The 26,427-nt window shown below is 47.1% G+C and overlaps 1 protein-coding gene across 1 annotated transcript in view; it reads right to left on the bottom strand.

The window, feature by feature from the left end:
• Positions 1 to 26,427, bottom strand: part of ZFHX3 (zinc finger homeobox 3) — a 447,971-nt gene that overhangs the window by 380,542 nt on the left and 41,002 nt on the right. Inside the window, 1 exon segment of the mRNA XM_053987325.1 lies at positions 15,711 to 15,832. The gene's annotated coding sequence lies outside the window, so the exon portion shown is untranslated.

The raw sequence follows: 26,427 nt of genomic DNA, 5'->3' as shown, positions 1-26,427 counted from the left end.
ATCTGATAAGCAGGAGCGAGGCTAAATGGCAAATGGCAAACATCCCAAATCCCAACCTGATGTATTTCCACAGCCCTGACCTTCAGATAAAAATCACACAGAAATCTGCAAACCCACCAAATATGCAGCACCACACGCCTGTGTTCAGACACAACAGTCGGGCGAAGAAAAGGAACAGAGAGAAGGGCGTTGCTATTTCCAGCCCTGAGCCTTCCCCTCCCTTCAGATTTCAGGATCCTGCTCCGATCCACGAGTTCGAGGGGCCGTGGGCACACCCCACCAAAGCCAAGGGTTCCTCACGGCCACCAAGGGCTCGGAACTGCCTGGCTGTGACCGTCAGGGAAACACCAGAGAGAACAAATAATCCCACTCCCACATTCTGTGCATATTTAGGAAAATACTTCAAACAGAAAAAAAAAAAAATTTTTGCAGTGTGAAATTAGCTACAATTATGACAACTGCAAGAAAAAAATTATACGGGCAAAATTTGGGGCTGCTGGAAGAATTCTTTGATGTCTGGATTCCAATTTAACCCCGACTGAGTTCTGAGAATCAAATGAACAAAGTCTATCACACACCCCAAGTCTGCTTGTCGGTGCGAGGCGTCATTCCCGTTCCATTCTTCCCAGGCACACGTATTTCCAAGCCCCTTGCCGACATCTCCTCCCTCCACACTGCAGACGGCCACTTGCCCGACACATTTGAGCCACAGCCCAACGGTGTATTTCTTTATTCATTAAAACACAGGCACTAGTATCAATAAATGTGTACAACAGTATTTTCTCCCTGTGCCTGCACAGGCCGGGGCTCGGGCTGGGGCGGTGTGGGGAGCACAGAGAAATAGAGCATATTCCATATAAATATTTTTAGGCAAAAGACTGTCACAAGCACTGTCCCTGTACCTTTATATCGCGGCTGGGGAGAGCAGGAGTTTATTAAATAAGACTATGGGTGAATAATAAGGCCCTGATAAATGCCCGTGAATATTTGGCGTAGCAGAGCAGGGAGGTGCTGCTGGCTCCGGGAACGTCACCTCTGTTTTATACCGGGGCGTCAGCGCGGAGCCTCCGCGAGCCACGCGGATCCCAGGCTGAATAAATAACATAATCCCCACCATTGGGGTGCTTTGCATATAAAAATCACTTTTTCTTCAGGTACTGAACCACCGTATCCTCTAAACCTGAACCGAGCTGCCGGATTTTTGAAGCAGTTGTAAAACATTAATAATATATCTGGGTTGTTTAAAGAATATTTCCAAATAACATGAAATATTTAGTCCATTCCCCCCCCACCCCACCCTCAGTGCTACTACCACCGTAAAAAGATGAGATTTATCATGAAATGTTTGAGGGGTAATCAGCCATTTTTGGCCAATATATTTTAATATTTATATACCTGACATAGCTGAATATAAATGATACATCATGATTTTCCATAGTGCATGGAATTTATACAATTAACGGAGGGATCCAATGGCTTTAGGGCACACAAGGTGCAAACAGTGTTACAGTCGGTTGCTGATTATTGTTATAAATCTCACAAACCATAAAGACATTAAGGTGCATTTTGTTTACCCCATTTGTTTTCAAATATTATGTACAACAATATTATTTATCATTAAAAGAGTTACACTTTCCCAGTGCATTTATTTCATGAGATACATTTATAGAACTATTTTAAAAATACAGCTGGCAAAATGCATGGCTGAAACAGGCAGGAAAATGGGATCATTTTCAATTTTTTTTCCCCAAAGATGATGGTTTTTCATTTTAAAATCGAGAAGACATTTAAGCACTACCTATATCTGAAATGTCTAATTCGAAAAGACGCTTATCTGGAGAGCTGCGGCGGTTTGGGTGGACCCTCCCGCCCAGCCCCGCCGCCGTCCCTCCCGGAGCTGCCGCTGCTCCCCCGCGGACCTGCGGGGCCAGCGCCTCGCACCCCGAGCTGCAGCACCGAACCACGGCGCTGGGACAGCTCAACCTACGGCTTCCCAGAGAAAAACACTGACAGACGCGCAGCCCTGGATTTTCCTCGGGCAGGCAATACTTTTCCTGGGAAGAGCTACCTCCCTGCTCCGTGTAGATGCAGCAGAACTGAGCGAAAATACTCACAAATACAAATTCCCCCAAATGTTCCCAAGTGGATATAATGTCCCGGGATTGTTTCAATTATTCCCCTTTGGGCTGGCGGGGTTTGAAGCGCCGGAGCCCCCGAATGTGAAACGTGAGCCGGGAGCGGGGCAGAGCCCCGGCAGCGCCGGGGTGTCCCCGGCAGCACAGGGACCCGAGCGCTGCAGCTGCTCATCAAATCAGGTTTATGTTCCTGAAATGAGTTCCTGCTGCTGAGCCTGAATTCACAGACAGTCGGGGGAAAAAAGAGATGGATACAGCCCCAAACAACCCCCCTGGAAGCACGTCCAGGGGACGGCTCTTTGTGCCCCAATGGAGGCAGCTGGGGGGATTTGTTTTATACCTACGGAAACACGACGTGCCAGTTCCATGTGTGTGTCTTGTATAGCAAATCCCCCCAAAAATACATGTTAGAAAGGCATTGCTGGCATTTTATTTGCTTTGCCAGAGGTAAATGAGTCCTCTCCCTTGCTCTTGCCTTCCTGCAGCACTGGCAAGGAGGTTTCTCGGCGATATTTTGCCACCCAGGAGGTGAAGCATCATTTACTAAACACGAACCCATTTTTCCTTAAATTTATATTATTTCAATTAAACCAACTGGAGAAATAAAAAAAAGTCAAATTTTACCATTTGCTGCCCTTTTTCCAGCACAAACAAAACCCCAGCCCAGGGAGTTACCCAGAATTTGCCTTTCTCTTTCGGCCTGCTCAAAGGTTGCTTTCTAATGTACACAAAATACAGAAACAGGGAGGGAAATGTGGGAATGTACCGAACTGGCTGTTGACTTCAGGCACGGGAAGTGTTTTGTTGAGAATTCGCAGGTGCTAAAACCTCATCAATGAGTGGGAAATGGTGCTAAATACGAGCTCTGCGAACTTTATTTTTAATGATGACTTTAAAACCCGGGGATCAGCGAGGTGAATGTAAAAACTGTTAATCTTAAATTTCTACAAACCCGAGTGTCAGGGCAAGCATGTCTGGTGCATCAAGCATAACAAGATGAAAACGAGGAGGTGTGGGTGAGGAGGGGGTCCGAGACACTTGCTTTTCTTGAATCCCTCTGAATACATTTCACAATTCATCAGTTTTTGTCTTCCCTGCCACGAGTGAGGACAATCAGACCAGACACCCATTAGATTTTTCATGCAATTTTTTTTTTTCTTGTTCATGACATGTTGGCAGGGAGGATGGCAATTCTGAAATCTTACCAAATGAGAAAAATGTCAGAAACTGAACTGACAGCTGGTGGTTACTATGGTGATAGGTGATATTGAAAAAAAAATAAAATAAGACTCAGTTAATTCAAAAGAAATCAAGTTCAGTATTTTTTAAGCCAGTTGATAGAGATGAAAACTTAATCCCAATACTGAGGTGTTTTCCTGTTTTAGCTAAGAGCCAAAGAAACCATTTGCTTGATTAGATAATTAACTAGATACAGCTAAATATCCAATGAAAATTACAGTGAAACCAAAAATAATAATAAAAAAATAATATGTTTTTTAAAAAGGAAACAGCCATATTAGAAAAAAAAAATAAAAAATAAGCAGACTGGGGGAAATCTTCTGTCTGTGTGAGCAATCCAGAATTGTCCTCTCCATAATCACAATTACCGACACGGGTCTGGTTTTCTGCCATCAGTCTGAGGGAGAAAGAGTAGTTTCACTCAGTGACAAAGACAAATCAGCTGGAAGGGAGGGAAAGCTGCTGACTGATGGCTTCAATCGAGGGAAGGCTGCGCAGGCAACTTGGGCAGGAACCTGGATATCTCCATATTTGTGTTTATGTATTTTATGGGCTTTTTAAAAATTCCCAAGGGAGCTATTTCTGGGGCCCGAATACCGCGAGATCTGGTGTTCTCCTGGCATTTCCATCGAGGAAGTGAAATACTAAAATACCATGAGAACATCAGATCTCCTGTTATTTCGGCTGCATTAATGGTTCCCTCAGGTATTAACAAAGCCCCTGAAAAACAAACACAAATATTTGAGGCAGAAATAGAAGTGCTGGAATATCCACCCCCCCCCCAGCAACCCAATGCACCCACACAAAAACCACCCCATTTTTGTGATCTCACACTTTGAGGAACAAATTGTGCAACCATACACATATAAAATTAATATTATAGGGAAATTATTTGGCCACCGTCTCTGTCTTTGTGGCAAGAATTGAGTTTGTTCCCCAACAGCCCAGAGGAGGATGATCTCCATATAAATGCAGGTGGGGTTTAGGGATGTTGTTATAGAAAACAACGTTTAAATGCAAAAGTCTCCAAACAATTCGAGTTGTGCCTGTGCTCCCTGGGCGGGGATGGCAGAGATGAAGTGGGATGGGGATGGGGATGGGGATGGGGTGGGATGGGATGGGATGGGATGGGATGGGATGGGATGGGATGGGATGGGGTGGGATGGGATGGGATGGGGTGGGGTGGGATGGGATGGGGTGGGATGGGATGGGATGGGATGGGATGGGATGGGATGGGATGGGATGGGATGGGATGGGATGGGGTGGGATGGGATGGGATGGGGTGGGGTGGGATGGGATGGGATGGGATGGGATGGGGTGGGGTGGGATGGGATGGGATGGGGTGGGATGGGGTGGGATGGGATGGGGTGGGATGGGGTGGGATGGGGTGGGATGGGATGGGATGGGGTGGGATGGGATGGGATGGGGTGGGGTGGGATGGGATGGGATGGGATGGGATGGGGTGGGGTGGGATGGGATGGGATGGGGTGGGATGGGGTGGGATGGGATGGGGTGGGATGGGGTGGGATGGGGTGGGATGGGATGGGATGGGGTGGGATGGGATGGGATGGGATGGGGTGGGATGGGGTGGGATGGGGTGGGATGGCAGCCCAAGGGCGCGTGCCGGACCCGCGGGAAGGCTCCGGGCGCTCCCGCCCCGCGCGGCCCCGCGGGAGCGGCGGGGGGGGGCCGAGGCGGCAGCGCCGCGCGGGCGGCACCGCCCCCTGCCGGGCGCGGAGGGAACGGCGGGGAATGGCCGGCAGCCGGAACGGCCCGGCCCTGGCACCGGGGCCGCAACCCCGGGAACCGCCCGGCCCTGGCGTGTGCTCCATCCCTCTGAGGGCTTCTGCGACCGAAACAATCCCAATTCTGGTAACAACGCGGGAAAACCATCCACCCTTATTTCACAGATGGGAACGCAGCTTCTCCCAGCTCCCGGACCCAGCAGGCAGGGCCTGTCCCGGCTCTGTGCAGCCAGGAGGCTGCAAGGACACGGACAAGGAGCCAAGAGTCACTCAGGGCCAGGGACACCACTGCCACCATCCATGGCCTTGGCCACCTCACCTCCCACACCTGCCGCTTGCCCACCTCCTGCAGGAGCTCATCCCTGAGGCCAGGGCAGGAGAGCAGGAGGCACAGCTCGTGGGATGGGATGGGATGGGATGGGATGGGATGGGATGGGATGGGATGGGATGGGATGGGATGGGATGGGATGGGATGGGATGGGATGGGATGGGATGCCATGGGATGCCATGGGATGCCATGGGATGCCATGGGATGCCATGGGATGGGATGCCATGGGATGGGATGCCATGGGATGGGGTGGGATGGGATGGGGTGGGTGGGTTCCCTGGGCTGGAGCTGGGCTCTCTGGGCAGCGCTGAGGGTCCCGTGTTTGTGTTCGTGGCAGGCAGACACAGGCAGACACGGCTCATGTGGCCGCGGGAGGCTCTGCGGGCAGGGGAGGTGATGAGCAAGGCCAGGATGAACAGAACTGGCTCTGCTGCCTTATCCCACACGGTTCCGTGCATTTTTCTGGAGTAAGAACGTGGCCCCGTCGTACCCAGCGCAGCCCAAACTCAGTGATTATGTCTCCAGTGCAGCAAACCTGCTTTCTGCTCAAAACCACAGGAAAATGTCCAGAAAAACAGTGGCCTATAAACAAGAGATTGCTTCTGGAACCGCTTAAGCCCAGATCCACGACACCAAATTTCACTGCTCCTTACAGGAACGGAGACGGTGCCTGCTTGTCTGAATTCCAAGCATGGGAACAGACAATTTGGGAATCTTCCCCGTTTGACTGCACCTATTGCTGCACTGAACTGCTCTGGGGAGAGCAGCAAAACAAGTTCCTCAATACTCACAAGAAAAAAAACCCTCTTGTCTAAACAACGCAATTATATTAAAAGTAAAAAAATAAAATTTTGAATAAATAAAATTGCAAAAAAAGGCTCTGGACAATAAGAGAATGATGAGGTAAATAAAGCAAAACCAAAAGATCCAGAAAACCTCATTTCAAGATAAAAACCAGTATAAATAAATGGCTTAGAGTGTTTAAAATATTGTTATAAATTATACCTTCATTATATATGAAAAGTACTGTTGAAAATCAAAGCCTATAGAAATGTAAAACTGCTTCAAAATATATATTATATATAACTTAGAATATGTTAAATTCAGTGAAATGTTGAATTTCACAGGGTTTAAAAGAAGTTTGTCTTCCAGCCACCACACTACAAAATCTGTAAAATGACCATATGTAAATACCCACAGATCCTGAATCTATTTTTATATGTATTTCTACAAAAATCAAGTGTCTTTTTTTTTTTTTTTAGTGTGGTTTATAGTGTCCTCTGTACTGGGCACGGAGGTGGGGATCAGCAGACAGCTGATGTTAACTAATAACACAGACAACTAAGAATAACACACTTCATTCTTGACCCCTTTTGCCACTTAAAAATGTTGATAGAGAATTAAATTGTGCTAAAATTCCCACTGGTTCACGGGACGATTGTTTCTCCCTGAATATTTTCAATCAGAGGCCACACGGTGCCTTTTCCTGCAGCACGAAACGCAGCTGGGATTGCGGAGAACGCGGAGCGGGCGCAGCCTGTGATTGTGTCCGTGCCACAGGCCCCCGGGCTGGCCCGAGGTCCCTGCGTTTGCCCTCCCACCCCCCTAAAAGCAGGGCTGCTTGGCACTGGGCTCACAGCGCACTCATCCCCCGCTGCCAGGCGGCCCTGCCCGGCCGTGTGCGGCTCCCTGGCGAGCCAGCCCCGCGCAGCTCGCCCCGCGGTGCCCGGGCTGCGGGGCAGGGAGGGCTGCGGGACCCGCCCGGGCTGGCACACGGACGCGAAATTCTGCAGCTTCCAGCCTCTGCAGCCCGAGCTGCTCCGCCGGGCTACTCGTGCACCCCAGGGACCGCAGTGGGCGCAGAAGGGCTTTTCCCACGTTGTGTTTTTCTGGAGAAGAGCAGCTGTGAGCAGTCCCCAGCGCTGCGGGGCTGGGGCTGTCCCAGGGCGGTGCCGCTGTGCAGCAGCGCCCCGGAGCCCGGCCGGAGCCCGGCCAGCTCCCAGCCCCGCTCGGGCTCCTGCCCTGGGGTCCCGGGGCGGGGGCACGGCCTTGGCCACACCGGTAGCCCCGCAAGCCCGGCCGGGTGCCTCGGGGCCCTTTGGCTCCCCAGCCCTGCACACGGGGCTCTGGCACTGTCCCCGAGCCCCGGAGAAGTGCCGCAAACAAAACCAAGTGAAACACCCAACTGTAAAAGTTGTGCAGAAACACGATCGCTGGACTTTACATTTAGGAAGAATTAAGCTTTTAAAGAATTTTTTCCACTGAAAAAAAAAAGCCTTTAATGGGAGTTATCCAGGTGGCCCCTGGATTTATTGTTGGATTTCTCTTTGACTGCTCTGGGGTTCCCAAGGGGACTATTACGTCAACAATTTCTAAGGCAACATTTTATTCCAGGTGAAATTCCTTAGAAGATGAGAGCTTTGGCTTGGAGATTCTGGGATCCCATTTGAAATCACTCACACTGACTACAGAAGAATTTTTAAAATAAATTACTGCATTGCCTCCTGCTTTCAGCTACATCCATCATCTATCTATATATATTTATAAACATTCTTTATAGAACAATTTCAAATGTAATTCTCCTGAAGCTATTAAAACTCCCTATTTAATTGCATTCATAAAAAGTTGTCGGGAATACAGTCTAAACTGACCACTTAATTCAAGGTGTATTCTATATTAACACACTTTCCCATTCTGAAAAATTAGTGATAGGAGCTGTTCTGTGCATGGAACTCCCATCAGAGTCAGTCAAGAGCCTTTATTTATAAAGTCAGGGGGCTTCTGAAGTCTTTAATGACTATTTTTGGTCAAACTTGAAAGAAAGAGACAAGACACAAAGATCTCCCAGTTTCCAGTGTACAAAGAATCTATGACCAGTAGGAAAAGCTGCGTAGGGCCTTAGATCCAGACTAAACAAATTTCAGCATCAAATGATAAATGAATCAAGGAACTTGCACTCTCAGATCCTAAATTATATTAAGTCGCTGATTTTATGAAGCCAGAAAAAGGTCATCTCACGATACTTATGAACTATGGTAAATAACAAAAGTTTATGCAGTAGGATGATTTTAATTGTTGGTATCCTTAAAACCTGAGAAACAGATACAACTTGTAACTAATCAGAAAAGTTAAAGGGAAACTATAATTGTTCCTTTTAAGACTTATTATGTGTCATATCCATTGGCCATATTTGTTCCACAGGTCAGGTATAAAAATAAATTTACTGTATTTCTTGCATTTGATTAACAGAAAGAGCTTAATGATACGTGTCCACATTCCTGTCTCTGTGCTAGTGTCTATCGGGGCTTTCTTGCCTAAACTGAAAACCATCTGTCATAAATACAATAATGGCTTTTAAATCCGCCCCACCTAGTCCTCCTGCTCCCAAAAAGGGGCACATCAAGCATGGGCTGCTCCTGAAATATTCCTTGCAAGTTGCTAAGTGGATATAAAAGAACACAGACCTAAAATAATCTGCAAATAACTGTAACATAAGCCCTGAGAAATGCTTTTGGAGCTGGCGTGAGGCGGGAGAGACGGCGTCCACTGAGCCAAGGCCAACGCAGGGTCCGGGTGACCCGGGCAGGGGGACAGTGTTTGTCCCCCTGGAATACTGGAATACTTTGCAATTGTGAAAGATTATTACAGATCTTATTTAAATCAGGTTTCCTTTTGAATATTTTCATCTAATTGGACAAGTGTTGAGCTGTGCCGGGCTGTCACAGCTGTTACAGGACATGAACCACACTTACAGTAACAGCTTTCGTTCCACATTTTTGTGGAGCAGTTTCCATAGCACTCAGATCAGGGCTTGCATATTTTTATACCACTTGCATATTGAAAATAAACTCTGATGTTTAGCTTGCTTTCTCCAAGTGCATCTGGTCCTTAAATTCCCTGAAAAACAAGCTGGCAACTCTGATTGAAGCCCAAGCAGGCAGGGTGTGACACCTTGGTAACTTTTATAAAGTTATTTTCAGCCTTCCTTTCCCCTAAACTTCATAGGAGATGGGATGAGAGAGCTGGGAAGTTGGCATTTATCTTTAATTGCCATTCCTGAATTTAACATTAGGGCAAACTTTTCCATTCACAACAATATCCAAGATAACCAGCCACTCTGCATGTGAGGATGTGCTGTGGAATTGCCGCTGCCTCGATTAAGCGTTTCCCGTGCTCGCAGCAGATAAAAGGCGGCGAGCTCAGGAGCTGGAGGGACACAAGCTCCAGGGCCAGGTGGCCCCGAGGCCCCCCGGTCCCACACCGGGAGCGAGGCTTTCAGGCACCCCGGAGCCCCGGCCAGGCAGAGCACGAGCCTGTTGGGAAGTTTATTCTCGGTAAACGAGTCACTTTCTAATTAGAAAAACAAACAGGACGTTCTAATGTGGGATTGCACAGCACAGCGAGCCCAAGCGCTCTGCGGCAGCGAGGCCGGGCTGTGCCTGGTGCCGGCCGTCCCCGCTGGGCCCTGGCACCGGCCAGGCTTTGTCCCACCGAGCCTCCCGTGTCCCCACGGCCCCTCACCTCCTCACCCCCTTCCCAATTAGCAGATTGAAAATTAGCAAAATACAGCCCCTGCTTTGCACTTTAAATTTTAATAAGAAACAGAGACATCTCTCTCTTTCTTCTGCTGTTCCTCCCTCTCCTCCAAGAACAGAAGGCTGCTGGTGAAAGGAATGAAAATCTGGAAAGAATTTGGGGTGGACTGGCCAACCCCCTTTCATTTCCTTCAGATGTTTACAATCTAGCACCTTTCTGAAGACAAAGATGGGAAAAAAGCTATTTTTCCTTTTGACTGAAGGGTGAGACAGGGGGGTATTAAAAACTGATCAATGTAATTTTTTTCACAGAAGTATTTGCACATCTGTGAAATAATGTAATTTATGAAAAAAATCTTTTTATATGACATCCATGATTATAGCCTGATCTGGCGAATTATTCAAATATAAAATTAAATACTCAAAAACTCGCTGTGCTGTGGATGACTGAGCTTTTACCAGCTGTGCATCACACTTCTCTAATTCTATTAAAAGTATAGAAGTGAGGCTTCCCAAGGATGTCTGAATCCCTTGTAAAAGGAATGTTACATTTCTAAATGCTTTATGATCAGTTGCTTTTTGTTTTTTCTTGATTATCATCCCAGTTGTTGGATGTTTTATCTGACTGTACCAAAAAAAAGAAGAGAGGAGGAATGCATACCCGTGGAGAGCGCTCTATAAATTATATTGTATTTTATTATCGCAGGGCTTAAGGAAAAATTGGCTCTTAAGAAAGGTTAAAAACCTTTAAAGTGAATTCTTCTGTTTGGTTAAAAGTACTTTTGATTTAATACGATCCATCTGCAATCTGGGCCTGGCCTCCTCCCCCTTGGGGAATGGGGCAATGCCCAGGGGAGCAGGACAGGGCAGAGATTTCTGCCCGAACAGGACAAGTTTGGGTTGCCCCATGCCAGCTTCCCTCCCAGCAAGGGACCAGCTCGCTGTCTCCTCAGACAGCAATTCCCAGATTTTTAAACAATTAATCCAGGGGAAAATGAGCGGGCACGGCTGCTCCTGGGGGTAGTTTCACAGCCCAGCGTCGCTCCGCAGGAACAGCCTTGCGAAGGGAAAGTTCAATCCTATTTTCCAAGCTCAAATGGAAGCTTTGGTACGGATCCTGCACTGCTTGGACATTATCCACAGGTTACAGACAGAATCACCGGGAATTCGCCGTGCCTCCCCATGCCACAAGCCAACAATAAACTCGAAGGGAAAACACAATTCCCCAAACCAACAGAAACACCGTGGTGCAAACCAGCCACTGAAAGAGCCCCAAAACGGCCACATTAGTAAAAGCCAGTTGGAGTTTAGCAAAGAGAGAGGCAAAATAAGGGCTAAGCCATTGTTTCTGCTGCCGAAGACAGACGGACTTTAATAACACTTAACAGAATGATGCACATTAACGATCTCAGAAAGCACTTCTTATGCCTCATCCATCATGCGGAGGAGAAAATGAAGCCTTCGACAGCATTAGGAATTATTCTAGATCTTGTCAGTAATTCGCAGCTTCTCGGTAGTATCGTAACACAAATTTGTGTGGATGAGACACTGACCATTAATCTAAGGGGCTTTTTTTCCCTCGCTGCAGCGTGTGGAGAATGTATCAATTGTTTCATGGAGAAATTTCACAGCTGAAACCTTACTAAATAAAACAGGGGTGAGGAAAGAGATATAGACAGAAACATAAACAACTGCAACGCGGAGACAAATCATTATCTTTAAAACAAAACCTACCATAAAATCACCATATGTGTGTTTTGTGAATGGGCAGTGAGCAGCCTCCTGCTCTGAAAATCCTCAGAATATGCTGATTATAAAGTTACGTTCGTACATACAAACACACTGAAATTTCATTTTCTGGGAGGCTTTTTTCCCTTTTTTTTTTTTCTGGAGTATAGGCAAAAAATCCCGATTTCTCCTCCCAAGAGAGCCCTATATTTTTTGCAAATAGTAGCAAAACAAATTTCAAGACAAAATGCCACGCAACTAAATAAACAACAGCTTTTGGCAACCTCTTCCCTAAGTCGCAAGCTGCTGTTCATCGTGTGATAGCTGTTGCCACTGGAATCTCTACTACAAAGGAAAAGGTCCATAAATATTTGTACAGCAAACTCCACAGAAAAAAAAGCCTCCCCGAGTGAGCTCAGAATTCATTTCTATACGTGCGATGTAAAGATGAAAGCTAATGAGTTCTGTGGAGTTTATGATAAATTAAAAGTGCGGGGCTCCCCGCCCCAGCCGCGTGTTTACACGGATCTGATCCGCTGCTCCCCAACAAAACACTTGTCAGACAGAATGAGGCGAATTCGCCTCCGGATGTGGAGGAGCTGGATTGTCTCAGGGACAAAAAAACAGATAGGATTTGATCAAATACTAATCAGGCAGCAATAATGTGGTATCCTAAAACACACCCTATTTTATCTCCAGTGAAATAGTGACATCTATCCAAAAAGTCCTCAAAGAAACTTGGGCTCAGGTAATATATTGTGATTGCAGCAGATAGGCAGGATTAAAATCAAGCTTGATCTTCAAAGAGAATAAGAATGTATAGTTCTGTTTACTGCACACATATTTGTATATAAAAGATATGACAAATATTTCGAGTTCTTTAGAAACCTGTATTTCTGTATTTTGAATTTTCACAGACCAAGTGCTGAGAAAGGGATTTGACAGTGCCAGGTAATAGAGGCAAATTAGAGATTAAACTCATTAGAAATTATAAACACTCATATAGTCTGTTAAACCCCCTGACAAAACCTGGAAATTAGAAATCCAATAACACAGCATCAATAGGGTCTTTAACGGCTGGACAGATGTTTAAACTGAGCGATGCTCGTGTGAGGAGTGAGATGGAACAGTCGGAATCAAGGTTTGCATTAAATAACACGGCATTGATGTCGGATCAGATCATTCATGTGAACTGGTTTGATCCTTTTTTTGCCATTAATTTCCATTCTCCTGTTATGGTCTAAATTTGTTATTCATTTTGCATTGTATTAGACATTTTTCTTATTTGCAAATATGCAGATGAGGGAGGCAGCTCTGGAAGGTGCCACAGAGAGCCGGGCTGTGTCCAAGGGGCCAATAACCCCTGGGGCTGCCCTCCACATAAAAACACTTCGAAAATAAAATATTATCTGCAAGCTTTAATTTTTTGGCCTAAATAATTAAATCACAGAGGGAAATACTGTGAAAACAATCATCTCACTAAGCACAACTCAATAAATCCCAAGGAATGGGCACTGGGATAGCAAAAACAAAATTGTTTGCATTCCTAATGTTGGGTCTGACCTGGAAAGGATAACAAAAGAATCTGGCATGAATATGTATTTTTATAGGGAGTGCTGCTGGTAAACAGACCGAATAAAAGCGAGAGGATTATTTTAAAATAGTTTCTCCTAAACTCTCAATACGTTTAATCTGATGATATGAAAAACCATCCATAAAGCAGAAACACATTCAGCCCCTACAAAATTCTGTACAGAGAAGTGAAAAGGGTTTCAGCAGAAGAAAACAAACAAACAGCAGCAATCCTGCAAAGCTGCGGCATCTCCCCACGCCCGCCTGCTCTCCAGCGCCGAGATAAAGACCCAATCTGCTCATCAAACACCTCCGGGCTCGGCCATCTAATAGGAACAAATTGGCAATGACTGCCCAAGCAAGTAACACAGGCCCACTGATTTGTAGATTGATACTGATGCCTAATGATCCCCTTGGGCAGATCAATAGCAACAATCCTCATCCCTGCCTTTCTTCTTTATTGGCACGGCGGAGCGAGCGCGGGGAATCGTGTGCGCACACGGCTGCAGGTGCCGGCCGAGGGCCGGGCACCCGAAAGGGGCCCCGAGCCAGCGCTGCCCTGCCGTGTCCTCGGGGCTCGGCCTGCCTGCACTGCCCCTTGGCAGCCACGCTGGCCCCGGGCACGGTGCCCTTGGCTGTGCCAGGCGTACCCCGGAGTGCGGTGCAGCCAGGACAGGCCTGCGGCCGCAGCGAGGGAAAAGCACAGAGACGGGGATAATGAGAGAAAACCCAACACTGGCCAGCTGGGCTGTCTGAGAGCTGAAGGCCAGCTTTGGTGGCATTTGGGTGGCAGAGCCATGCGGGACACTGGGCACGCTTTGGAGAGCAGGGCACACAAGCAGGTGGTTTGTCCTGCTGGAACTGGGTTACACTTCTCTCCTGCTCCATCTCTCGCCTTTTCCCTCTTCTCCCCTCAGCTGACTCCTTGTCTCTTACTGCACTACACTGTGATCAATCAGGCACTATCAGCACAGGGGTTTTATTCAGTTACCCTGGAGTCACTTCCATCTGCTGCTTCCAGCCCCACTCCTCAAAAGAATTAGGGATTTTCTATTTATTTATCAATCTAGTGAATACGGTTATCCCATTAGTAGATCCTTTTAAAGTCCCTGGTAGAACCTAAGAAAAACTAATGGAGTTGATTTGCATTTGGTTTCTTTCCCAGTGAATTAATGCCAGTGATGTTCTGCAGAACCACACATGTTCACTGCCACCTCGGGGTGCTGGCAGACATCCCCAGCAGCACTCCACTGCCCTGAAAATCGCGCTCTGCATGGAATGACCACGTAGAAACCTAAGACGTGATCAGGCGTACCCAAATCACCAGGTAGGCAAACAGAAGAGAGGGAAAAATGTACCACAAAGTTTGTGCCTCCTGCACATGAAACATTAATTTTGCACAAGGTGTGTGTCGTCACCGCAGTGTCCCCCAGCCCGGGCGCACAGCCGGGGGTGCCACCCGCGGCCCGCCAGGCGCGGGGAGCGCAGGCACTGGTTTTAAATCCTATTCAGACCCGAGATCTGCTTTGTTCAGCAATCACCTGGCTACTCTTATTCTTCGTGGCTCTTTTATTAAAATGTGGATAAAGCAAAAGGCAAAGGATAAAATTAAATTCCATTGACTGTAAATTTCTAAATCATCCCTCCAATAAAGGATTTTCCTTTAATAACAAAAATGCCTTTCCCATCTTTTTGCCGATCTCGGCGTATACTCGCAATAAAACAGGGCTGCATGAAAACCTTTGTAACTCGACCCTTCCAGTGCATAAATTAATCATTTTCCAAATCCTGTCTTTTCTTTCCTTAAGTTCCCGGGCGCGGGGGTCGTGCCCCCGCCCAGCCTTGACCATCGCAAAATTCAAATTCCCACTAATGATGAGTGTAATCATCGCAATCACCATCACCATCATCATCGCCAGGAAAGCCGGATCCTGTTGGCCCCTGACATCAATCAGCGACGCGGGGGGAGCCACCCCCCCCTCCTCCGCGACCCCCGGCAGCGATCGCGTCCGTTCCCCGCGTGTCGGGGTCACCCCCGCTCCCATCCCGGCCTCGCACCTCCGCCGCTCCCTGGGCGGGACGGGACGAGTGCGACGGGACGGGCGGGACGGGGCCGGTGCCCCCCACGTCCCCACGGCGCCCCCGAGCCCCGGGTGGGAAAGGAGCGAGCGAGGGAGGGGAGCGAGGGGAGGGGGAGCAGCCGCACGTGTGACGCGCCCGGCCGCCCATTTGCATATTCACATCAGCGCCGCGCCCACTTAAGCAGCGCGAGGCGAAGGTGTCTCCTCCACCCACCACCCAGCACCCACCCACCTCCCACCTCCCACCTCCCACCTCCACCTTCCCTCCCGCTCCCCACAAGCCGCGCTCCCGGCCCAAAAGCGAGGGCGCGGGGGGCCGGCAGGAGGGTGGGCGCGGGCTGCCTTACCTCCGCTCCCGCGCTACCAGGGATTCCCCGTGGTTCCGCCAGGAATTTTGGAGAGCCATCCTTCAAGGGTTTTTAGTTCTGTCTTTCTCTCTCTTCCTCCTCCTCCTCTTCCCGTGTTGTGACTGGGTTTATAAAAAAAATAAAAAAAAAGACAACTCCATGTAAGCTCGCAGCCAGGGCACGGCGAAGTCTGGGGCTCCGGGGGGAGGGAGCAGCGGAGGGAGGGTCACAGCTCCATGCCTTACAAAAGGCAACCCAAAGCCTGGATATTTTTTTTAATATCGTACACAAAACGCCGCCGCACATATACACGTAACGCAGGCCCCAGACCTGGCGCTAATTAGGTTTTTGCCAAAAACTGTCGAAGTTCAGCCTATGAAACGAATAAACGCAACGGGGCTGGGAGTTATGAGCCCTCACCTGCCCCGAGGCCCCGGCGTTCAGCCCTCACCTGCCCGAGGAGGGCGAGCGTTTATGGGGCACGTCAAGAGCTCCCACGACAGCCGGGACCCAGGGTCAGCCGTAACCACGCGGCACCGAACTGGACTATTTCAACCCGAGTGCTGTTCCAGGGGTATTTTTGCACAAATTAATTTTACTATTTCACAGCTCCACTCACAGTGGGGAAAAGGAAGAAAAAAAAAAAAAATAATCAGGGTTGTGTATCCCCTCGCAAACGTCACAGAAGCAGCATCGCGTGTGCCGGGACGGGTCTCCAGGAGCACAGGCCTATTGTTCTAAGGACACGGCTTTTGTGAGAGGGGCAGCACAGCCAGGCTGGAGCAGGAGGAGGAGGAGGAAGAGGGGAGGGAAGCCCTTGCACAAGCACACCGTGCACCGCAGCCCCTGTTTCACACCCTCGCATTAGATGTTTGCTGAAAATACACGGTGCACACGTGTGGCACTTTTTTCCAAACATGTCATTACCGGGAATGATTAAGGGCTTCGTTGCTTCCCAGTGCATGGTCTCGGCTTGGATTGCTGACTGATGGCTGAATTCCCCTGTACACCTGGCAACATGATTTTAGTGCGAGGATAGGAGGGGGGAAACGCACTTCCTTGAATGTTTTTTCATACGCGGAATATTTAGGAAAGAGTCAAATTTAATTTTGCAATTGGCAAAAGCAAATGTGCTCCTAAGCTGAAGCATGGCAAGTCGTGTTTCACCCCGGAGTAGATTTTCATGGAGAAGTTACACGGCCTGAAATAGGCACTGTGTGTCAGAAAGGCTGGGGTGCTCCAGCCCGGGCGGGCGCGGAGCGGGGCGTCCGTGCCCCAACTCTGTGTGCGAGGGGAGCGGCGGGGCCGAGGCAGACAATGGGAGCTGGAGGCGAGCAAGGAGCTAGAGGGGGCTCTGCCCGTGCCCCCCCGGCCAGGAAAGCAGGTCACTCCTTATCAACTGGGTAAGCAAATGCCAAAAAAAAGCGTGGGGCTGGATTTTGACGAGCCAGACACGTTTTCTTACAAAAAATAACTTCCCCGCCTTTGTTTCTCCTCTTCTCATTCAAAGCAAGGGGAAGAGCAGGCTGCTGTGTTCACACTGGCTTTCCGAGGGGAAAAAAAGATGATTTTTAAGAATCTGTCCACCAAGCATGAGTTACTTGTTCTCCCCACTCCAAAAAGAAAAAAGAAAAAAAAAAATCCTCAACAAGACTCAAAGGATTCCTGAAATAAAGGAGAAAGAAAAACATCCAAAACATTAGACACAGAAACATTATATTTCAATATTATCATATGAATTAAATGTAATCCTTGAAGCGACTCGTCCCAGGGGTCACATATTAGGCCATTTTTTTCTTTTTTTTTTTTATTTAATAGAGGTCACCCAGGCTGAAAAGCAGAACCCAAATGAAAAGCATCTTCAATGTGGTTATAACATGAGCTGGACGAGGTCAGGCAGTGTCTTGTATGGCCTCATAAAAAATACATAACCAGACAGCCTAATAGTATTTCTTTGCATTCATTTTTGGATGGGAGCTGGCGGGTGGGGGAGGGGGCCGGGAGAGGGCCACAACCGCCTGTGCATTTCCATAATGGGCAGCTTCTCCTACGTTCCAGTTAGGGAAAAAATGAACATTCCTTTTAACACATCCCTAGGTTAGCTCACTTTAAAGAACCATCCTACAGACAATTGCTGTGGCCCCGAGAAAGTGAGAGAGGAGTGAGGCATCGCCCATGTCTCTGCCTCTCTCACACACACACACACACATGCACGCACACGTGTTCACTGCAGACATGCTACCGTCATGCTTAATTGGGAATGCAACCACCTTGGGCTTGCTTTCATCAACACTGGCTTATGGATGTTGTTATTTGTCCATACACACTCCCAGGCTGATTAATTTGAATTATTTCTCTTCTGAAGAGAAGCAGAGGAGCCCCCCATTTCAAGGAGTCTCTCTATCCACACTCACCGGGGAGGGATTTGCCCACCACCAGGATTTACACAGGTTTTGGGTGGGAGAGGGGGCAAGAGAAAGGCAAGGAGTAAAAGGGGAAGGGGAGGGGGGTGTGTAAATAAAAATAACCAGTGCTAAAAATGCCGGGCGAGAAGAGAATCTGTAAATCTCGCCTCCCTTCCCCCTCCCCAAATGCCGCCTGGAGCCGGGTGACCCTGCGGGGAGCGGAGCCGCAGAGGTGACCCGATGCTAACCAGCCTGTTAGAACTAATAAGGTGTGCGCCTAAGCCAGGGGCTGACACTGGGGCATTGTGGAAATAACTCTCCTTGTTATTGCCCATCCTCAGCTTGAAATTTACTGCTCCTTTGCATTATTAAAGAGACAGCTTGCGTGCGCGATGGGGGAGAGGCTGGGCAGGAGGAAGAACCGCGCACGCTTTTTTAATGGTATGTTTGTGCTCTCTCTAGTCTTTAGATTCAGATTCGGAGCATTAAAGCATGCTGGGTTAATAGGTTGTTATTTATTATTCAAATAAAATCTGGTTTAGAAAAATAAAAAAGAATATTTTTCCCCCCACTCTAGCAAATGGTCAGAAAAAAGGAAAGGTGTGAAACAGTTAAGATCAGGCTGAGGCCTTGTGGGACAAACCCTGCCCCAAACGTTTCCAGTAGCACTGCTCCACATTTACATCAGATGTGAGCAGAGCTGAAAACACCCAACATGGTGGATAACAGGGACTGCATGATGGAAACACAAAAGGACCTGCTGCATCGTGGGGCCATCCTCAGCAGGGCCATGTGAAAGGCTGTCAGAACACCTGAAATCATTCCAGGATTCTGTGTTCTGTAAATACAGAGACATTGGGTATTTTGGGGTAAAGATGAACATGGTGGGAAAATCTACCTTTTCTCAATCCCTGCTCCCACTGCTCCTCCAGCACACACCCTCCACCCTCTGAGCTGATTCCCACAACATTCCCAGGATAACAGGTGAGACTCCCCACAGAGGGTCCCCGCCAGGTCCCTGCTGGGCAGACACACACCAACCTCACGATGTACATTGGCACCTGAGAGATCAGATTTTACAGAAACTGAGCTGAGCTTCTCTTTCAGATGTGTTTGCCTTCTCTGAGTCAGTTTTTATGGACAGGCATTTTCAACTTGACCTCTGAGGGGCTGCAGAGCCCATCTGGCACCAGCAGGGCACAGGCAGAGCCTGCAGCCGCTGCTGCCAGGGGAGGTCCTACCAGAATTGGGACTCAAGTATTATTAATTTTCTGCAGCAAAGCAGCTAAGTGCACATGGGAGACATTGCTGAGAACGGGGATCAATGATAAATAACATCCTCAAGGTAAATACAGAACAGGATTGAGCCGTTCATGGCAATTGGCCGAGCCAAGGGCGGCTTCCATGGAGCTCAGCTGAGGGGGTGGTGGTCTATGGTCAGAGATTCGCAAAATCAGCTACTGGAGGGATCTGAGAGAATTCCTAAGAGCACATGAGAGCCACAGCAATCCTTGATCTGTCCAAGGCAACTGGGCTTTCCTGCACGTTCAGAGACATTCTTGCGAAAGGTTAATGTGAGCAGCTGCTGGGAAGACAGTGGAAATCAGTGAAGGAAATTTCATGAGATACGTGTAACTGCCACTGCACACTGAAACAATGTAAATCATGTACACATAGCCCTGAGCACTCGTGGATCAGAGGTGGGGTTTGAAAGGAGACCCTCAGAGCACACCAGGCTCTCTCTCGGAGAGCCAGCGTGTCCCACAGCACCTTGAACAGGTCCCAGTGTGAACATGTCCAGCGCTTCTGTCCCAAACCATCCTGTCCCCATCACAACCAGTCAGAGTCAGTGACACCAGTGCACAGAGCAGGCTGAAATACTTACTAAGCATGGTGGGAACAAATCCCAAACAAAAAGCTTCAGAGCAAGGGGCAATTGCCAGCTAAGGCAAGGAAACGAAATCTAGGCTTTTGAAAGCACCAAATATAAACAAGGAATTAAAGCTGATACTGACAAAGAGGTAGAAGCAAACCAGAAACCTCACTGCCTCCTCCTAGTTATTCCCTTTCTGGCATCCTGATTTAGTGAATCATCTGAAGTAGCCAAACAGGTCCAATCAGCATCTGAACATACAGATATTTCCAACTCCTCTGTCCCCAAAGAGTGAAGTAACTTAAATCAACACATTATTGCATGGCTGAACTTGCCTACACTGTATTTGATCATTTTTGCAAACATATGTTTTTAATCCTATTCCTCCTATACGGAATCATAACAGCAAAAAGCATGATGCTCCACATTTCAATTGGAATATCCAAATGTTTTAGGGTAAAATCAAAGGTGTGGAGACTCAGAGGACTGTGTTAAGCAGCTCTTGTGCTCAGCCTTCAGGTGGTAAAGCTTAAGTAACAAGAGTATTCGAACCGTGACCACACTCTACTGGATTTAAAAATACAATTTTCAGAGCTGATTGCCAAACTCTGATCTCATGCCCATTTCTTTTAGTTCTATCAGCTGATCCCATGTAAAGTACTATTTCTCCTTAGAAACCCAGGCAAAGTCAGGCTGCCAGAGAGGAGAGGGTGGATTGGAGAGTTTCTAATCCCCTGCAGCTCTCAAAGCGATGTCCTCCTGAATGGACATCGAAACTACACTTACAGAAACAACAGCACAAATTATTCCCTGCGTACATAGGGCCCTGTGGTGTTTACCTGCCTCACTTCTTGAAACTCTTCAAGGATTCTCTTGCCATTTTGGATTCTCTGGATTATAATTATCTTAGTTATAATCACAGATTGTTTTGGGATGGAAGGGACGTTAAAGATCATCCTATCCCACCCTCTGCCATGGGCAGGGACACCTTCCACCATCCCAGGGTGCTCCAAGCCCTGTCCAGTCTGGCGTTGGACGCTGCCAGGGATCCAGGGGCAGCCCCAGCTGCTCTGGGCACCTGTGCCAGGGCTTGCCCACCCTCACAGGGAAGAATTTTTTTCTAGCATCTAACGTAAATCTACTCTCCTGCAGGAATCATTTAATTCATATGCTGTTAATCTAAAATCTGCTTCTCCTGCCTTTGTGGTGTCTAACACACTTGGAATTGTTGGCTGTGAGACCACATTGTCCGTATGGTTTTGTACTGGGCAGAGAGAAGGTGGAAGGTGCAGGGTGTCACCTGCCACTGAATTCTGCTCCAGTCAGCAGTACCTCCCGAATAAGCACGTTCCCGTTCAAGGCACTGAGCCAACAGCCCCATGCTGCCCTGGACTCCCTCAGCCTTCTGCCAGAACTCTGGTTCTGCACTCCCCTGCTCCCAAATATCCCAGCAACCCACAGCCACGTAAAACAGCTGCAAAATGACAGAAAATTCTGCAACTAATCCTGTAACTTTATTATATCCATAACAAATATACAGGTGCATTCTTTTGGGAAACAGAAAAAACCAACTGTTTAATACAGAACAGGACTCACCTGCTCAATTTCTAAGCCATATCATTCTCAGTTACTGAAAAGCAGCTCGCAAAGCTTTTAGCACCCAAAACCTAATAGTTAAATATATGAAGCCCCTGCATGTGTCCTCTGAAAAGTTCTGAGGGGGTTTGGGTTTTTTGTTCATTCTGGTTTTAGCGCAGAACTGGTAGAGAAGGCCAAGGTGTCTGTGGTGAAAGTGTAGTTCAGGCCCTGGACATGCCACCTGCTGCCTCCTGGGCTGTGGATGGTTCCTCAAAGGTTCCTCCTGCAGCATGAGGGCAGTGGTTTTCCCCAAGTCTCGTCTGTTGTAGCTATTTAAACTAAAACTCCACAAGATAGGGAGTGAAATTTTAGCTCCTCACAGCCCAGTGAGCTTGGCTCACTCCTTATAAACACACACGGTCGGTTAAGCGAGTTCAGGTGTCTGTGTAGTGAAACCCTGATCTGGGCTGTGGTGTCTCGGTGCTTTTAGAGTGCTAAGAATAAGAATGTGGTGGCATATCCAGGACTACACTGCAGCCACAGAAATGCAGGGTCTCCGTTTTCAGTCATCTGAACGCTGCCAAAACCATCTACGCAGAAAAACACCCAGGCAGCGCTCCAGGGCGGGTGATCGGGGAAACGCTTCCTCCTCTCCACTTACAGCCAGCACTGCTGCATCCGTGTGGAAAACAGAGCAGGAAAGCAGAGATCACAACTGGGATTTCAACCCCGCGGAGAGCTGAGTTAGGAGTGAGAGCTGCAGAGAGCAGTCTCTCAAATGTAGCTGTTCCAGGGGGAACTGTGCTATGGGACTGGAGGAGGTGAGAACAGCAAAGCCTCGGCGTGTTTCAGTGTCTGCACCACCTGGTTCAGGAGAATCCTCTGCCTTACAAGAGGCTCCTCCATGAGCAGCTGGCAGTTCTGCATGGAATTGAGAAGGTCCTGGAGAAGACCATGACTCCCACCAAAGGACACAAAAGGAAGCCTACAAATCATTAAATAAATCCCCAAACCTGACTACAACTGAGAGTGATATGGAGGAAGATGCTGAATTTGACTCAGTGATGAAATTTGCTCCTTTTTAGGCCTGTTCTGGGAAGATATTTCAGTGTCTAAAAGACTTTGTTGTTAGGGGAAAATTAAAAATATTCAGCTTTTTTGTTAAGGTTCATACTACAACTCATAAGCACAAAAATCTGGTTTCTGAACATCAAAAAAAAAAGTAGAAACTGATCCCCCCTCAACAGTCAGTTGATGCAGAACCATGGCATTACATTTTTGTTGCTATTGCTTAAGAATTTCAGAATCATATAGTCAATATTGCAATTTAATTATTAAGAAATGGAATGAGTGTGCCTATCTTTCAAAATTAAGATCTAAAATATTCTACATCACCTTGACATTCGCATCGTTCTTGTTTCTTAAAGGATGTGGGTGTGGCTCTGCACTGTAAGATGTGCAGAGTAATTTTGATTGGATTTCCTTAATGAGTTGGGGCCTACGTTAATAAAAACCAAGGCATGAACTTTAAACATACCCAGTTGTAATTCCCCAAATGCCCTTATTTTGGAATAAGAGCATCTTTATTTTATTTCATTTAATGGTTCTTAAAATTAGGACCAAAAAACCACTGCCATTAGTGGAATTCCTTTGAGTCACCTTGCACAACCACACAGAGCTGACTCATTCATAAATTTTACTGTTTAATGGAATTCTAGAGACTATAGTTAAAGAGGCAGTGGTTTGGAGAAGTTAAACCAAGCCAAAAAAGCCAATTATTCTGGATGGAGTGATCATGAGTACAACTATGCTGGTACAGGAGGTGTAACCTTCCTGCGTCAACAAGGCCTGAGCAGCTCAACACCTCCTGAAGCTCAACGGCCTTTGTGCTCCTAAACCAGACATTTTTGGAGATACATGATACCAATTGAAAAATAACAAAATAAAAGTGAAAGAAATAAAAAATTGTAAAATTATCTGGGTGAAAATTTGGAGTATGAAGCCATGAAACTGAACCCACATGCTTCTGTCTCAAGCTTGCTCCTCACCTTCCTCTGCCAGGGACTGGATATGTATGACATAAGGAATAAACAAAACCTCTTCCAGAGGGATCAAGAAAGGCACTGTAAGAACACACAGTCAATTAAATATTATCTGCAACTCTGTGCCACATCTTTAAACAAGAAAGCACAAAGCCCATTCCCTTTACCAGCAGCTTACTCATGTAAGTGCCAGCTGACAAGTCTCATGCACGATGAAATAGATATTCCTACTAACTCCATGATTATTCCTGGAATTGTAAATACAGGGGGTGTTGGCACTGTGACTTTAACAAAAACCACAAACTATACACACGCCACAGACGTTCTGCTGCACAGTTTAGATTTAATCTCCTAAATCGTGGCATATGGCGCAGGCAGTTTTTATACAAAGATGTGGAAATGTACACAAAGAAAATGTACTCCAAAATAAGGCAGTGCAGGCCCAGCCCTACCCAGGGTACGTTCGTGTTCATTAATTGAAACAGAATCAGCCCAGCCCAGCTGCCCCTCAGTGACTCCCCTTCCACGGAACAGAGATCTGGGCCAGCTCCGGCGGGGTTCCCGCGCCTCGGTCCCGTGACCACGGGCTGCGACCTCAGTTTGGAAGCAGCGATCTTGGAGGAAGAACAGCTCATCTGGCTCCAGCTAATTATGATTTAATTAGGCTTAAGAGAAGTTTTTCCTTCAGAAGAATTAAAAACCTCAGCTGGTTTTCAGCAGAACTATGGATTTTGCCAGGTGAGCTAAGCTCATCTCTCACTCAGTCGATCAAAAACTCTGTTTGTGATTCCAATCCCACCGTCACCACCGGCTTCGCTCTCTGCAATGCCTCTGGGAAGGAATTATCCCAAATGTCACCATTGCTCTACTTGATATCGCCAGCTCAATCTCTCAGCAGGAGACAAAAACAGCTGGACTCTCAAATAAGATTTTGAGTTAACAAAATTTAATTATTCCCATTAAAATTAGTCTCTTCACATTTTTCTACTCTGCATTTCATTGTTACATTCAGATCTGGAATTACAGTTTCCTTGCTAGTTTTATACCCTCCTTTTCTACCCTAAATTTAGGATAAGCTATTCAGAAAGGAGAATGAGTTTTTACAGAAGGCACACAGAATAAAGGACACATGGTTTAGCACCAAATAATTCCCATCTGGAAGTCCAAAGCCAGGGCTTCAGGAACTTTCACCTTTTATTTAACCTGCTTATGCCGATCACAGTTCCAAAGTACATGGACATGGTATTTCCTAAAGCTAAAAAAAGCACTGAAAACTGATCGTAAGGAGGGATTTAGGGGGGAAACAACCCAAACCACAAAAGAAACATATTAAATGCCTAAAAAGACAACTGGACAATGAAGGTGACAACTTCAGCTGAAAGGAGTCTCAGTTTATCAGTGATATAAAGTCAGCAATTAAAATAGAAAACCCAGATGACAAATGGAAACAAGGGCAATAGGTAATGAGTAAAATAAACCAGAAGCCGTGGGCAGCAGGACGTGTGTGGGGGAGGCTGAAGAGAGCAGGAAAAATGGTTACAAAGTTGGGATATTCAGCTTTAAATTGTAGTAAAACACGCAGAAGTCATAGCTCTGATGTAAAACCACAATGAGATGATGATGGCAAAGTGGAAAATATGAAGTAGAAAACATAAAAATCTTAACAGTTTCCTGTTCAAAGGATGGATTTTAAGAAAGTTACCAAAGAACCATGAAGCACTTAAGAGGTTCGTAGTCCTGAGCTCTGGTGAAATTAAACAAGGCTTTAGCAACTGGAAGGAGAATATTGGGCAGCTCTGGGCAGAGCAGATGTTCTCCAACACCCACCTGGGAGCAGTGACTCGTGGGCAAAGAACTGATCCCTCCATAAAGAGCACAGACCAGTGTCTGCAGGACTGTGCCAAAAGAAGAAGAAGAAGAACCATTATTGATAGTTAAGATGACACAGAAATCACAGAATCAGAGAACCACAGAAGGGCTTGGGTTGGAAGGGACCTCAGAGCTCTTCTCATTCCACCCCCTGCCTTGGACTTGAACACTTCCCGGGGATCCAGGGGCAGCCACAGCTGCTCTGGGCAATCTGTGCCAGGGCCTGCCCACCCTCACAGAGAAGGATTCCTTTCCAATCCTGCCCTTTGGCAGTGGGAAGCCATTCTCTTGGTCCTGTCACACCAGGTCCTTGCCCCTCTATGTCTTTACTGTAGGAAAACAAAGATCTGGTGGTGAAGTTAGAGGATGACTCAATCCAGAATCAGATCATCACTTCTTACCACGACTTTAATTAATCTCTGCAAAATGTTTGGGTAGGAGGGCTTGATTCTCCATGGGACAATTTTAACCCCAAATTCAGTGCCACTCTTGAGCAGAAGCCCAGTAAATATCTAGTTTTGGACTAGAAAAATCAATAATTAAGAAAAACTCAATTTCTAGAGAGGTTGTGCAGCCCAGGACTTCTGTGGCTTTACATTCTAAGGTGGAAAGAAAAGGAAAAAAAAAAACAACCCTAAACCACAACAACAAAAATGCCCTCAGAGTACCCTTATCAAGTCAAACTCAACCATTCCAGTGTCAGCACTCTCTTGCACTCAGGATACTTCTCTGCCCTTTTTCTTGGCAGTAAAGTACTGCTGGCCACAAACGCAGGGTCTAGAGCATTTCTGCTGTCTGAAGGATGAAATGAGACTTTTAACATGTTTGTTTTGAAGCACAATTTACGGCAAGGATTTGGGCTGAAACCACATCCCTGTGCTGGAGAGAGGATGAAAGGCCCAGCAGGGAAGAAAGCAATAGAAATATCGTTGTAATACCCCAAAGTCCAT

Source organism: Vidua macroura, chromosome 11 (assembly GCF_024509145.1).
Source record: "Vidua macroura isolate BioBank_ID:100142 chromosome 11, ASM2450914v1, whole genome shotgun sequence".
In the NCBI taxonomy this organism is placed as follows: Eukaryota; Metazoa; Chordata; class Aves; order Passeriformes; family Viduidae; genus Vidua; species Vidua macroura.
Note: the sequence above shows the minus strand (reverse complement) of the source record. Positions and strands in the feature narration are given on the sequence as shown.